Source organism: Passer domesticus, chromosome 3, assembly GCF_036417665.1.
Source record: "Passer domesticus isolate bPasDom1 chromosome 3, bPasDom1.hap1, whole genome shotgun sequence".
NCBI classification, from domain to species: domain Eukaryota; kingdom Metazoa; phylum Chordata; class Aves; order Passeriformes; family Passeridae; genus Passer; species Passer domesticus.
In genome coordinates this window covers 24,262,203-24,275,050 of record NC_087476.1, presented here as the reverse complement: position 1 = coordinate 24,275,050, position 12,848 = coordinate 24,262,203, and the positions used below count along the sequence as shown (strand labels likewise).

General features: G+C 40.0%; 1 protein-coding gene across 3 annotated transcripts in view; it reads right to left on the bottom strand.

The window, feature by feature from the left end:
• Window positions 1-12,848, bottom strand: part of LRRC1 (leucine rich repeat containing 1) — a 70,376-nt gene that overhangs the window by 54,272 nt on the left and 3,256 nt on the right. The window lies entirely within an intron of this gene.

Sequence of the window (12,848 nt, the reverse complement as noted above, 5' to 3'; positions counted from 1 at the left end):
TGAAACCTTTGCAACAAGATGGAAACACCTTAGGGTAACTGGAAAATATTGTAAATTTGGGATACCCACTTATATTTCATCACCTGCAATCCCTTCTAGGAAATTAACACCTCCTCATCAGTTTTTATATTATTTAGGTGATGAAGTATGTGCTCCAAAGGTCACTCAGATATTACTTAGACTGACACAAAAAGGGACAGTAAGGCATCTTACCAGGACACAAGGCAAAAGCAGTTTCATCAATCTGTATTACAGTACAGGTTTTCAATCTTATTTTGAGCGGTCAAGATCAAAAATCAGGTTAAGTGCAAAGTTTTGCACTTCTGCATCAATCTTTCAGTATACATTGTGTCACAGAAAAATAAACCACAACTGAAACAAATGTGTTTTCCCTCAAAAACATGGGTTCGTTTTAGGGGATAAGAAGGATATATCTTTAAAAAGTTTATAAACACTCGACAGTTAAAGTTGCACCAGATTTGAATGTGGAATTTCAAAGGCATTTTTGAGTCAGAATGGCACTCCTCTACCCTCCCCCACATTAAAAGTGGTTTATAACAGAGTAGAAATTTTAAGAGGAAGGTAAAATCCTCTATAATTCCATATTTCTAGCTCCCTAAAAACTTATATTCCAATTAAAATAGCCACAAATGCTTTTTAATCCCTCATTGTCCTCAAAAGATCTGTAACTGCATTTTCATATCATTACCATTCTTGCCTTAAAACAAATGTAGCCCTTTCTCTAAATATTTATTAATATGACTAAACCAAGAATCCATCAGAAGCTTAGGAAAGCACTTAAAGACACTTTTGTGAAAACAGCAGGAGTACGCTCCACAGAAGAGATCCCAATCTGTCCTAACACTCCAAAGTAAATACTTGCCAAAATGCATTCCTCAAAGCTGTGTGTAGCTGCTAAACTATATGACAGTTATAAATATTGGTGTTCTCCTACAAATCTTATCTGAGCAACAGTTGTCCCTGACAGACATTCAATGGCAAGTGAGCAAAGACAGAAGGAGCATGGTTAAAAGACAGAGCAGTCATCCAAAGCCTGTTAAGAGCTGGATATCCTCAGGAAGGTTTGAGGGCGCTCACAGTACCACGTGCCAATGCAGTTCATATTTATTAAATGTGCAGAGCACCTGTGCAACAAGCAATATTACACAATATTTAAAGACATTCCTGTTTCTTTAGCTGACTACTACTTAAAAGAAAAATTAACTGCAAGGTTTATTTTCCATCTGTATAACAATTTTTAATGAATGACACAATTTCCTAGATAAAATCAAACTGCAGTTACACAAATGGCATTTCTTTGAACTTCTGGTTTGGGTTTTTTTCCCTTTAAACTACAGGACTCAATTATTCTTGCATGTTTAGTGCACCCTACTCCCATTTCGTTAAGTGTTCTTCCTTTCTCTAAGACACATGATTAGTGCTCTGAAGCACTGCTGGAGAGGCAAGCAACTCCTTTCAGCCATATATGTTTTACCTTTCAAAAAGGCAACAAAGGGAACAAAGGGAAAACAGGGAACAAAGAGAATTAAAAGCTTACTCAACAGAGTTCAATAAACCTATATATATATATATGTGTACATATATGTATGTGTATAAATATCTGCAATTTTTAAAATACATGCCAACAAGAAACATGTTCCTAATTTGATGTTTCTAACACAGTTCTGCCTCTATTTGATAAGCTCTAACACGATCTAAAGTGCAGTGGGGCTGCTGGCCAGAGCAGCATATCCACCCAGCACGCTCTAATAGCTGGTTTTGATTGCAGACCCAATGCCTCTATGAGTATCTTGGCAACACTTGTAATGCTGTTTAGTTTAGCCAGCCTAATTAATAGTGCCTCAATGAAAAAAATAATGCCATGAGCATACGCACTGAAGTAGCCTACAACTTGCTATTTAGTAACAGTTCCTGACCCTCAACTGAAACTTTTCCTGCTACCAAAGAATTTACAGAGGTTTCTATTATATGGATTTTCTAGGAATACACATCTTGAACAGATCCCTTCTCTCACTGGAAAACTAACCAGGACTCTCTCACCCAGACACATATTTAAAAAAAACTTCATTCTGACAAAATTGGGTCGATGTCAGCCAACAGAAGGAAAAAAATAACAGATAAGTGCATGACTCACTGAAAAGTATAAACAGACAGTGTGATCCCACAGCCCTCATTTTTTTATACCTTTTTTCCTTAAGAATACCACTACAACTGGCACTCAATTCTAGAAAAAAAAAATAAGTTAAGAGAATTAAGCAAAACTAGTAGGATATTTTCTTCTGTGCAAGGGGCCAAGACAACATATCTCTGGGTTTCTTTCAATGGTTCTCTCCCGAAACAAAAAATACACATGCCTGAAAATTTTCCTTGAAAATTCAGCACCTTAGCTGATGGGAATAAAAAAAAAACCCTATAAATGGAAATACATGAAAACAATAAAGTAAAACACATTGGAGGGAACAAAGACGTATTTGCAGCTAATGCTCTTTAAGGGGAGGAGCAACATTTCAGCATCATCTGAGCTGCCAGAGCCTTTGCAGTGCTAGAGACACGTCACACTGCAAACCCATCTGGCACAGGTAGCATAACTAAATGTTTACTGTGTTAAGCAAAACATTTCCTACTAGCTTTTGCAGCCACAACTAGCAGCAAGGAGAATTTAAAATTCTCTTTAGACAGGATCCACTGCCTAATTCTCACAATGGGCTAGCATAAGCAGTAGAAATTAGAATGAGATGCAAAGGAGAAAGAAAATTGCAAATTAACTTGCTTCATGGTTACATACCCACCTGATAGGATGAGGGTTTGGTGGTTTTTTGCTTCAGGATTTGTTTTTTGCAGGCACTTGAGCTGTTGCTGACAAGATTAAGAATTTGTAAGCATTTGCTCTTATGTCAGATTTCCCTCAGATGCCAATATGGATTTTCCACATACACATGCTGTCTCAGCTTTTAAGGCTTCTTCAGGCAATTACATTATTATAATAAAATTAATTAAGTAAGCTATAAGACAGAGTAGGTTATTAGGTTCTGTTTCTGAAATACATCTGTATTTATTTCACCCATTTTACAAACTTACAAATGACCAACTAAAGGGTATCTGTGCTTTAGAATTAAGAAGTGGTACACAGTAATTTAAACACAGTTTAACTCCTAAATGCATTCTTGTTTTAAATCTTACTTCAGGCTCCATTTTCTTCTCCTACATTGTAAACAAAAATCAATGGGGACACCATTTCATTTGTTTACTTCCAATCACCAGCTACATGTCCTCCTTAGGTCATTGGATAAAGGAAATTACAGCAAATCCTTCCCCACACTTTTTATATTCCTTCAGAAAGATCTTTTTCTTAGGTCTTTCTTCAGGCCAACAAAAGTAGAAGAGGCAATTTTGGAAGCAGAGCAGTGAACAAGAGATAAGGCATGAAATCCATGAAATAACCTTGCAACAGAGCTGCTCCCCAACAAGGTCCCTAGCCCCTTGCTTTGGCCCCTGGGAGTTACCATTTTGTCTGCATTGTTGCTTGGCTTCAGTGACAGCAGAGCACACTGCTTGGTGGTCAGGACACCATGAGGAAAACAAGGATTAAATCCCGTAGTGAAGCAGCCCCACTGAATTCAAGCATTCAGCTTCCTTGGAGTGGGTTTAATAACCAGGCTCTGGCATAAGGATAAACACACATTCCCCATCTGGCTGAAGGGCAAAGGCAAAGAGGGAAGGGTGAGCTTTTCCTCATTCCTCTCCACTCCACTTCTGTCAAAGTCATCAACAGAAAGGCCTTTGACAGACTATCAATAGGGGTCACTCGGTGCTAAGGACTCCAAGGAGACAGGACACTCAGTGCCCTACACTCACCAGCTGGTGGGATTTTCAAGTATCACTTCTACTCCAGTCAGCCAGTGGCCATCCCAGACTGGAGCTCTCAGCAAGCTGTAATGTACCCTGCACTCCACTCCAGCCTCAAGACATCACCCTCAGTCAAAATACACAACTAACTTGTGAGAAAAAAGCTCTTTCTAGGATGCAATCCTGTACATCATTGTCTTAAAATCCAACCCAGAGACTTCTGCCAGTAGCACAGGTGAGAACACTGAGGAAAACCAGCAAGAGCACAGAAAACAAACACCTTTCCTGTAGAATCACATCCAAACTAGCTGCACAATAAAATGCTGAGGAAGCTGAATCCTACTCTGGATTCATGAAGTGTAAAAAGAGATCTCAGCAGACTCCAGCACAGCCCAGCCTGGGCATTATCAGTTTGGCATCTCCCACAAAGCCTGCTAGCAACATCAGGACCCCTCAAGTCGCTCTGTCTGCTTTCACCTGTGAGCAAGGACAGCTGGCAAAGGCAACAGGGTTTCACAGATATGGATCCCACGTGATCCTCTGGGCACAACACACTTTAATTTTCAAATAAAATACTCCCTCAGAAACAATTTCTGAGGGCAGGGATGAACTCACAGGACAGCACAGCAGGGTCATGATGCAATTGATTACTCCATATCAAAGAAGCAGCTGATGGACTTTCTCTGGAGCCATGAAGAGACGCAGCAGCAGCTGGTGATGGAGAGCAGCACACAGACCTCTCTCTGCCTGCCTGTTCTGTGGCAAGTTGGCAAATGGACAACCACTCCATGCAGCTGAGGTCTCTGATTCTGTCCTCACATGTGCCATGAGCAAAGCCAGAACTGTTATATATACTTGGCATGATGAAAGATTGTTTCACATGCCCAACCATGTATGCAGAATATATTCAAGCTATCCTTTGGTCTTGCAACATTCTACTACCAACTTTGTCACCATGAATATTAATGAAAAGCATAATGGAGGTGGACATTTAAGCAGGAGTCCATACAAAACATTAATAAAATTACTAGATTTCACAACAAGAGAAAAATATTAATGAAACAGCACAGTTCATGGGCACATATCCTAAAGAGAACCAGATGCAGCACTGCTGTCTCTCCCTCCAATGGCTGCTTGAAATGAAAGCCCAACAGAAAGATCTGCCAGCCAAGAATGGCTGTGGGGGAAGGCCTACAGAAGACAGAGCAAAAATTATACAATGCCTCACTGAAGCTGATATTCAGCATTGACCTGCTACGCTTCTGACACCCTATTTGCAAAGCATCTGCCATTTTCTGAACCACTGACAAGGATGGCGCAATTGCAGGCCCGTCTCTCAGTTGTTACCATTCCTTTGAAAAGACAAATAGGGGACTATCCACTCTCAAAAACCACCACACTGCAGCACTGAATCAAAATGCTGTGCTACCAAGCAATGCATTGACCAGGGTGTCTCCTACTGTTCCTGGCAGACAAGGATTTCCTTTCTCTTTTATGTCAATTAAGCAGAAGCAACAAAGGTTAAAAAGCACTCCATGCTAGAGCTGTTTGTTAGAGCAGTGGTGAGAGGGACTACCTCTGCCTTTAAGAGACGCCAGAAAACATCTACAACAATGAAAAATGGATTCATTGCAGTTAAATGCATTTGCCATTTGGAGGAAAAAAAAAACCAACCAAAGCCCACATTAATCTCTCTAATGAATTTCTAGCATGCATTTTTCTAGTATACATGACTGTTGGCAGGAGGTAATGTCTTTATTTTTGACCAACTGATATAATTAGAAAAATAACTATGTATAATCATCAAATTTATTTTAGAAGTACAGATGTATAATCTCTGCCCACAAACATTCTCTCACCTACGTACGTCTCAAAGAGAAGAGAATGCTACCAGTTTATACAACAGTACACACCTTACAAAAAAAAGTTAAAGGTACTGAAATGTAACTACTTAATTACTTTCAGGTCAAAAATCAGTAGAGCTGAGCTGTTACTACAAAAAACTGCCATTAGAAAACATTTCAAAACTGCCATTAGAAAGTATTTCAACCAAGTGCACTTCAAAAATCTTCTGAAAAATCACAAGGACACTAACAGGGAAGACAATGACTTTCCTTTGTTTAGGAAACAGTAGACTGTGGTCTTTCATTTGATGTCAAAAGGTAAAGTATTTCTTCAAGTCTGAAGCAATACAACAGAAAAATCTGGAAAGTAGGAGGAGAAAACCTAGACATATTTACCTGGTAAAAAACTTCTTTGTAGCCTTCAACACAGAGCTCTATGTTTAGAGGTATGTTAAATATAAGGATACAAGGTTGCTTCTCTACAAAGGATCATGGATTTCAATAATTCAAGTATATACTGCATGATAGTACTAATTGAATACAATCTCAACAGGTTACAAAAGGTAACATAGTCTCAAGATACTGGTGCTCTTAGCAAGTATTTTAAGTAGCATTTGTCATACTGAAAAAAATCTCAAACTTTCAATAAAACTACTTTTACTGTGTGCCTACAGTCTGCTTCAGCTTCACCCAGCGGCACAGTTCTCTCTCTGACACTAACTGTAAATACATGCTTGTTCAAATCATACAGTGGTATTTCTTTAGGAATTTACAGCAAGATATGCAAAAACACCATGGCACAATCAATTTAGAAAGTAAAACAATTAAACATTTGAGGGTGAATAAACCTTGAAAACCACAACAATTCCATCTGTATCATTAAAAATGATGACCCAAGTTAAAGACAGGCAAAATCTTTGATATGCTCTCTACAGAATCATAGAACAGGTGAGGCTGGAAGGGGCTCTAGAAATCACCTAGTGCACCTCCTGCTCTAGCATGGGTCACCTAGAAAAGGTCACCTAGGACCATGTTCAGTCGGGTTTACAGCATCTTCATGAACAGAGACTGCACAACCACTCTGGACAATCCATGCCAGTGTTTGACCATCCTCACAGTAAAAAAGTATTTTCATATTTCAAACAGTTCCCCGTGTTTCAACCTTTGCCCACTGCCTCTTGCAAGGTCACGGGGCACCCCAAGCAAGGTTTCATGCTGATTAACACATATTTATATACAACCATGAGCCTTTTTCTTCTCAAGGCTTAACAATTCTGGCTCCTTTAGTCTTCTCTCCTGAGACATGCTCCAAGCCCTTAACAGTCTTTGTGGCCCCTATAGTGCATGTCCATGTCTCTTCATTTGGGATACCCAGCACCAGACAAAGCACTCCAGGTCTGTTTCCCCAGTGCTAGCCAGAGGACAAGGATCACCTGCTGGCAATGCTTTGTGTTACACAGCCCAGGATACTGCTGTGTCATGAAGGAGCATTGCTGGCTGACAGACAACTTGTCCACCAGGTTACTCATGGACTTTTACTGGAAAACTGTTTTCCAGATGGCCGGCCCTCAGCCTGTACTGGAGAATTGGGTTATTTCTCTCCAGGTGCAGGTGTATTGCTCTTTACTGAACTTCATGAGAGTCTTCTCTGCCCTTTTCTCCAGCCTCTCCCTCTCCTGCTGAATGGCAGCATAAATATCTTTTTTACCAACCTCTTCCATGGAGAATCCTAAACATACCAAAGTTTGTTTTCTCAAGATACTGTTTATTGTCCTGTTCCTTCCTCTCAGAACCCAGAACTCCACCACCTCATGGCCACTACAGCTACTGGAACTCTGATCTTCACATCTCAGCCTGCCTTTTCTTGTTTTCAAGTATGAGGTCCAACACATCACCTCTGTCCATTAAATCCTTGAGCAGCTGTGTTAGGAAGCTATCAAAGCACTTCAGGAAACTCGTGGATTGCTTATGTGTTGTCCTTCCAGCTGTCATGTCGTTCAAGACCCATGTGAGGGCCTGAGCCTGCAAACACGAGACTTCTTCCAGTTATGTGAAGAAGGCATCATCTACTACTTCAACCTCATCAACAAGTCTACAGCAGACACCCAAAACAATGTCATCCATTATTCCCAACCTGCTCTCAGCTGGCCCATCATCCATCCCAAAGAAAAACTTCACAAATCCCTGCTACTTTCTCATCCAAAGGACAACTCCCCATCCCTGCCTTCCTGGCCAGTCCTTAAAGAGCCTGTGTTTATCCACTGCAGCACTCCAGCCACGTGAGATATCCCACCACATCTCTCTAAACTCACGGAGATCTATGCATTCAGTAAAAGGAAATAAAGTTCCTATATATGTACAACTTAAGCAGACATAAACACAAATTTAAAGGGAGGTATATTAGGATAATCATGTCTTTCCACAGATTACTGGCCACTGACCAAACAAGTGTCTTTCAGGCTTATGGTTGCATAATGATAGAAACAATGACAGAACAGTGAAACTCAGCCCAGAACAGGTTTTTTCCTGAGACAAAGGTATGGTATGGGAAGAACAGAGGGGCTGTTTCTTAAGGAGCTTTCACATGATTTTGGTAAGATAACAGCACCCTGGATTTCAACACCACACATAACAGAGATACCGACAGTGCTGAATGTCAAGCAGCAGCAGACCAGCAGCATCTCTAACAAAGAAACTGGGGCACAGGAAGAGCCCAGGGTTTAAACAGGTCTGGGGAAAAGGGTCTCACATTTATCTAGTAACTCTACAGAGAAGCTTTAGTATATAACACCAAGAAGAAAAATTACAGATGACAGATATAATTTGTAAGCTCAGAGATGCAAAATGATTTGGTGTTGCACTACATTAGGTTTACAAACACTACACAAAAATCAGTTCCCAAAGGAAAAAAAAAAACCAACTTCCTCAGACTCTTAGGCTAAACTAAGTGCACAGAAAAAATTTTGAATTTTTTTCTGCCACTGGAGTTTTTCCATAAACAACATCTGCTAGAAGTATCATGGGAAAGTGGTTTTTATTCTTTGAGTTGAAGAACTGAGCAGCAGCAAGACAAAGCAGCAGCAAAACAAGTGTTATAAGCGATTTCCACCACCCACCAATGCAAAGAATGCTGTGATTTAATACAAAGGCCAAAATATAATACTGCATCCAAGGGTTCCTAAGATTATTTTTTTTTCTATCACTGGAGAAAGAAATATGCAGGGATTCAGTTTTGTACTGAGAATTTGAATCACAGAGATATTAGGCTGACAGGATGTATTTGCCCTTAAATTCTAATGTACAGGAGTAGAAAACACCATTTCAGCAACTACAGACTGATCTATAGAACTGAAAGCATTTTACTTTTATCTGATGCTTTTCATTAGAAAAGCTATTGAAACGCATCATGCAGAATGTGTTATTTTCTTCTATCAAAGCAATTTGCCAGAAAGGCTGCTCTTCAGTGAAGAATAGTTTTTGACGTGCAGCAAATGATATACTGCACATTACAGCCTGAGTTGAAAAATTCCTCATGTTTTCACTCCCAAGGAAAATAAAAATGCTATGGGTTTAGAAAAACCACATAAATTACATTGTTAAGTTGCTCTATGCACATTGGCAACCACTTTTTTTTATTCAATAAAATCAGATACACAAAATAATCAACAGAAGGCACATGGGATCCAACACAGGAGAAGGAATTATTTAAGCAAGCTAAGAGCTACACTTTACCATCAACTCTACACATAGCCCATCCTTTTCAGACCAAAGGGTGCAGCTCTTTAATTTGTCTTGTAAAACAGAAGTGGCGAGAAGCATGCTGACAGCTAGAAATTGCTGTTCTGTGGGAAAACAGCCACATCTGCTGAGAAAGGCTTCAGAGAGACTTCATTACTGTGGAAAACCACCAGCAGCTTAATACTATACAGCTTGCTTCTCCAGCACATCCCACCAGGCTGGCTTATCCTGCAAGAAGGACAAGAGCAGAGGAGGGAACCTGGGAGGCAGCAGAAAGGAAGGGGAAAGAGCAGAGATGTTTGCAAGGGCAGTCCAGAACCCAGCACAGAAGGGACAGGAGAGGAAGCAAGGCATCAGCAACAGACGGCAGACAGAGCTCTTTAGGTTGGAGGAAATAAGAAAGATCCTGGAACAAGAAGGACGGGGGAGGATGGGAAAATATGAACATGCAGGGTGAGGAGTGTGAGACATCAGTGGTAAAGACAGAAAAAGGTCGCTGTCAACACAAGAACAAGTTCTGCATCATGTAAGTGGGGAATGAAGTGAAGAAGGGACCCAGGGATCCAGCAGAGCAGCTAAGGAAACCTTGGCAAAGATTCACTTACTGACATGGGCAACCAAATTTGCAGCAGCAAAATTAAATAAAGAACTTTTAAGTTACTCTACAAACAAGAATTATTACCTTGTAATCTTGAAATGCTGACAGATACAATTTGGTGGGAAAAAAAGTGTTTGTAGGGAAAAGGGGGTCAGAGAAACAGTTCTTTTTCTGGTCCACATATTAATGCACAAGCAAACAGGGGGAAGAGTAGAAATAACAGGGGCAATGTTATTGCACCTCTCTGCTTCTCAGACATTTCTTTCCAGCTGTTTTCCGGATGAACCCTTCCTACCCTCTCCCCTTAGCAAAAGGTAAAGAATTTTACCATGCATTTTGGTCAGCTTACAGAATAAAAATAAAACCAGCAAAGTAATTCCCTCAACATGATTCAAGTGTATTCCTTGTTTCTCCTGAGGATATTTCACATGAGTCTCCTAACATACAATTCAGCAATAATGCTGAGTCCTGCTAGTCATTTTTTCTTCAAGACACTACAGCAATTCTCTAAGTTGTCTTCCATATTTTGATAGGATTTTTATGTGTGTTTCTTCTGTTGGGTTTTTTTTTATTAACACCCTAATATATGCCACGTTCTATTAACTTATTCTAGAATAAGAGAGGTTTTAAGTATGCTAGGAAAGACTACAAATTAAACAAAGCCCAGAACTTCTGTACCTCAAAATGGAGATTTCAGGATGTATTAGAGTATATTCTTCTACTGGTGTATTGGATCAAACCAACCAAAGAACACTTTTATTGCTACTTGATAGAAATGGGGGCAGAGAGAACTGGGGGGGGAGGGGGGAAGTGTGTGCATCCAACACAAATTGCCTCATCAGCTTGAGAGAGAAATGCAGCAGGTCCACATATTTCATCATGCCACTTGCTGACATTTATCTCCCTCAGGAAGCTTTACATTTGAAGGGATGAAAAAAAAATACAAGTGGATGGAAAGTGGATGTCTAGAAATAAAGCCATCATCACTGTCTGGCTTGTAGCCATGGCAAAGTTGGTAAAAGAACTCACCAGTATCTACTCGATTTCAGAGAAGCATTGCAAGACTTCCTGCCTGCTGTAAAAGACCTTTCAGATCACAGCTGCCCACACTGGGAAAATGAGTCTGAACTACCTGTGTGCACAATGAAGAGCTGAGCAGCAGAGTTGGGGTCTTCTCCTCCATCCAAGGCAACTCCTGCTGCAAGTGACAGAGTTTACAGGGAGATTCTTCTTCGCTGTGCCAAGGTGAGGCTTTACAGCAGCAATTTCCTAAGGGGCATCACAACCATCCCAGCAACACAAACACCTTATCAGTGCTGAAGGATTATATTATGGCATCAGCACAGCCCACAGGTGATTCACCAGGAATTGGCACAGATCACTGTGAACTTCAGGACTTCATCAAGCACTGAAAAACACCTAACCAGCCACTAGGAGTTACACAATTCTCCTGACTTGTTTAGACCTCAACTCAGCCCAAATGTAGCTTGATTTTGTATTACTGCCTTTATGTATGTACAGAAGAAACTTAATGGATGTAAGGTCCGACTAATATAATGAATGACACTAAATTAAGGATTTAACAACCACTTTTATCTTTGCTGACCTAACAGTTTGTTAATTACACACTCTGATGATTTCCCCCATATTTTCTCTACCAGAGGTATGGTCTACCCCAGCTTTTTGCACTGATTACCAATTCTGTATCTGTACTTTGCATTGACACTATTCTTTAAATATAACAGGAAAGAGCAATGTATTCTGTAGCTACCTTCCACTGAGAGATCGTCCATGATTCTCCTCAACCAGATTCCTAGAGGAGAACTTTCAGAACTATCTGCTGGTAGAAAAGTTGAACAGGGCTCTTCCCATCAGTTTCAACTTCAATAGATTAGTTTCACATTCAGGACTGCAGCTCTGTTTTTGTACCTCAAAATTCTGCAGAGTCAACACTTACACGAGGTGATGGTACTATATGCCATTTATAAGAAATCATTAATAAGGAACTGACAAGGAAAGTTCATAGGTTTGTGCAGGAAGCCCCAATAAAAATGCCTCCCGGCATTGCTGACAAGGCACAAAGTACTTAGGACAGATACAAGTATGTTTCTGTGGTTGTATTTCATCAGATTCCTCCTAGTCCAGCTAAAAACCCACAAACATATTCCTACAGTATATTTAGGCACTCCTGTAATATGATCCATGCACATTAAAAAAAAAAAAAAAAAAAAAAACCTTCTTTCTAACTTCAACTTTGGCTTGATTCCACCACAATGCCAAGGAGCCTAGGCTGTTTTTTGGAATTTTTTAACCCCCTCAGATATTTCTTAGAGATATGGGATGTAATGCACAGTCACATGTAACTAATGGGAAAAAAGTGGTCCTTTTAAGCATCACAGGGCAATAAAAGGCAATTTCATATATTATGGTTCAAGGAATAGAAGAGAAACAATAAATAGTTGCACTCTATTTACAGAAATTAATACCATATAACACCAGGAACAGACATCATCCCTTATATTAGTACACAGCAACCAGTTGGTGTTGAATGTACTACTTTTAAAAAAAAAATCAGAGAGCCATGGGTGCCAATGGGATTTTAGTCACACGTGCATTAAATACCCCTGTAATATGATGTGTACAAGCCTGAAAGCCAACACTAAGAAGAAAGGTCTAGTACAAAGGGACTCCTGAGTTTGGTCTGTGCACAAAGCCAGCAAAAACTGCTGCAAGTAAAAATAGCACCCACACATAGGCTGTGCAAACCAGTTTTGCTCTACTTCAGAAGGATAAAGAGTTCA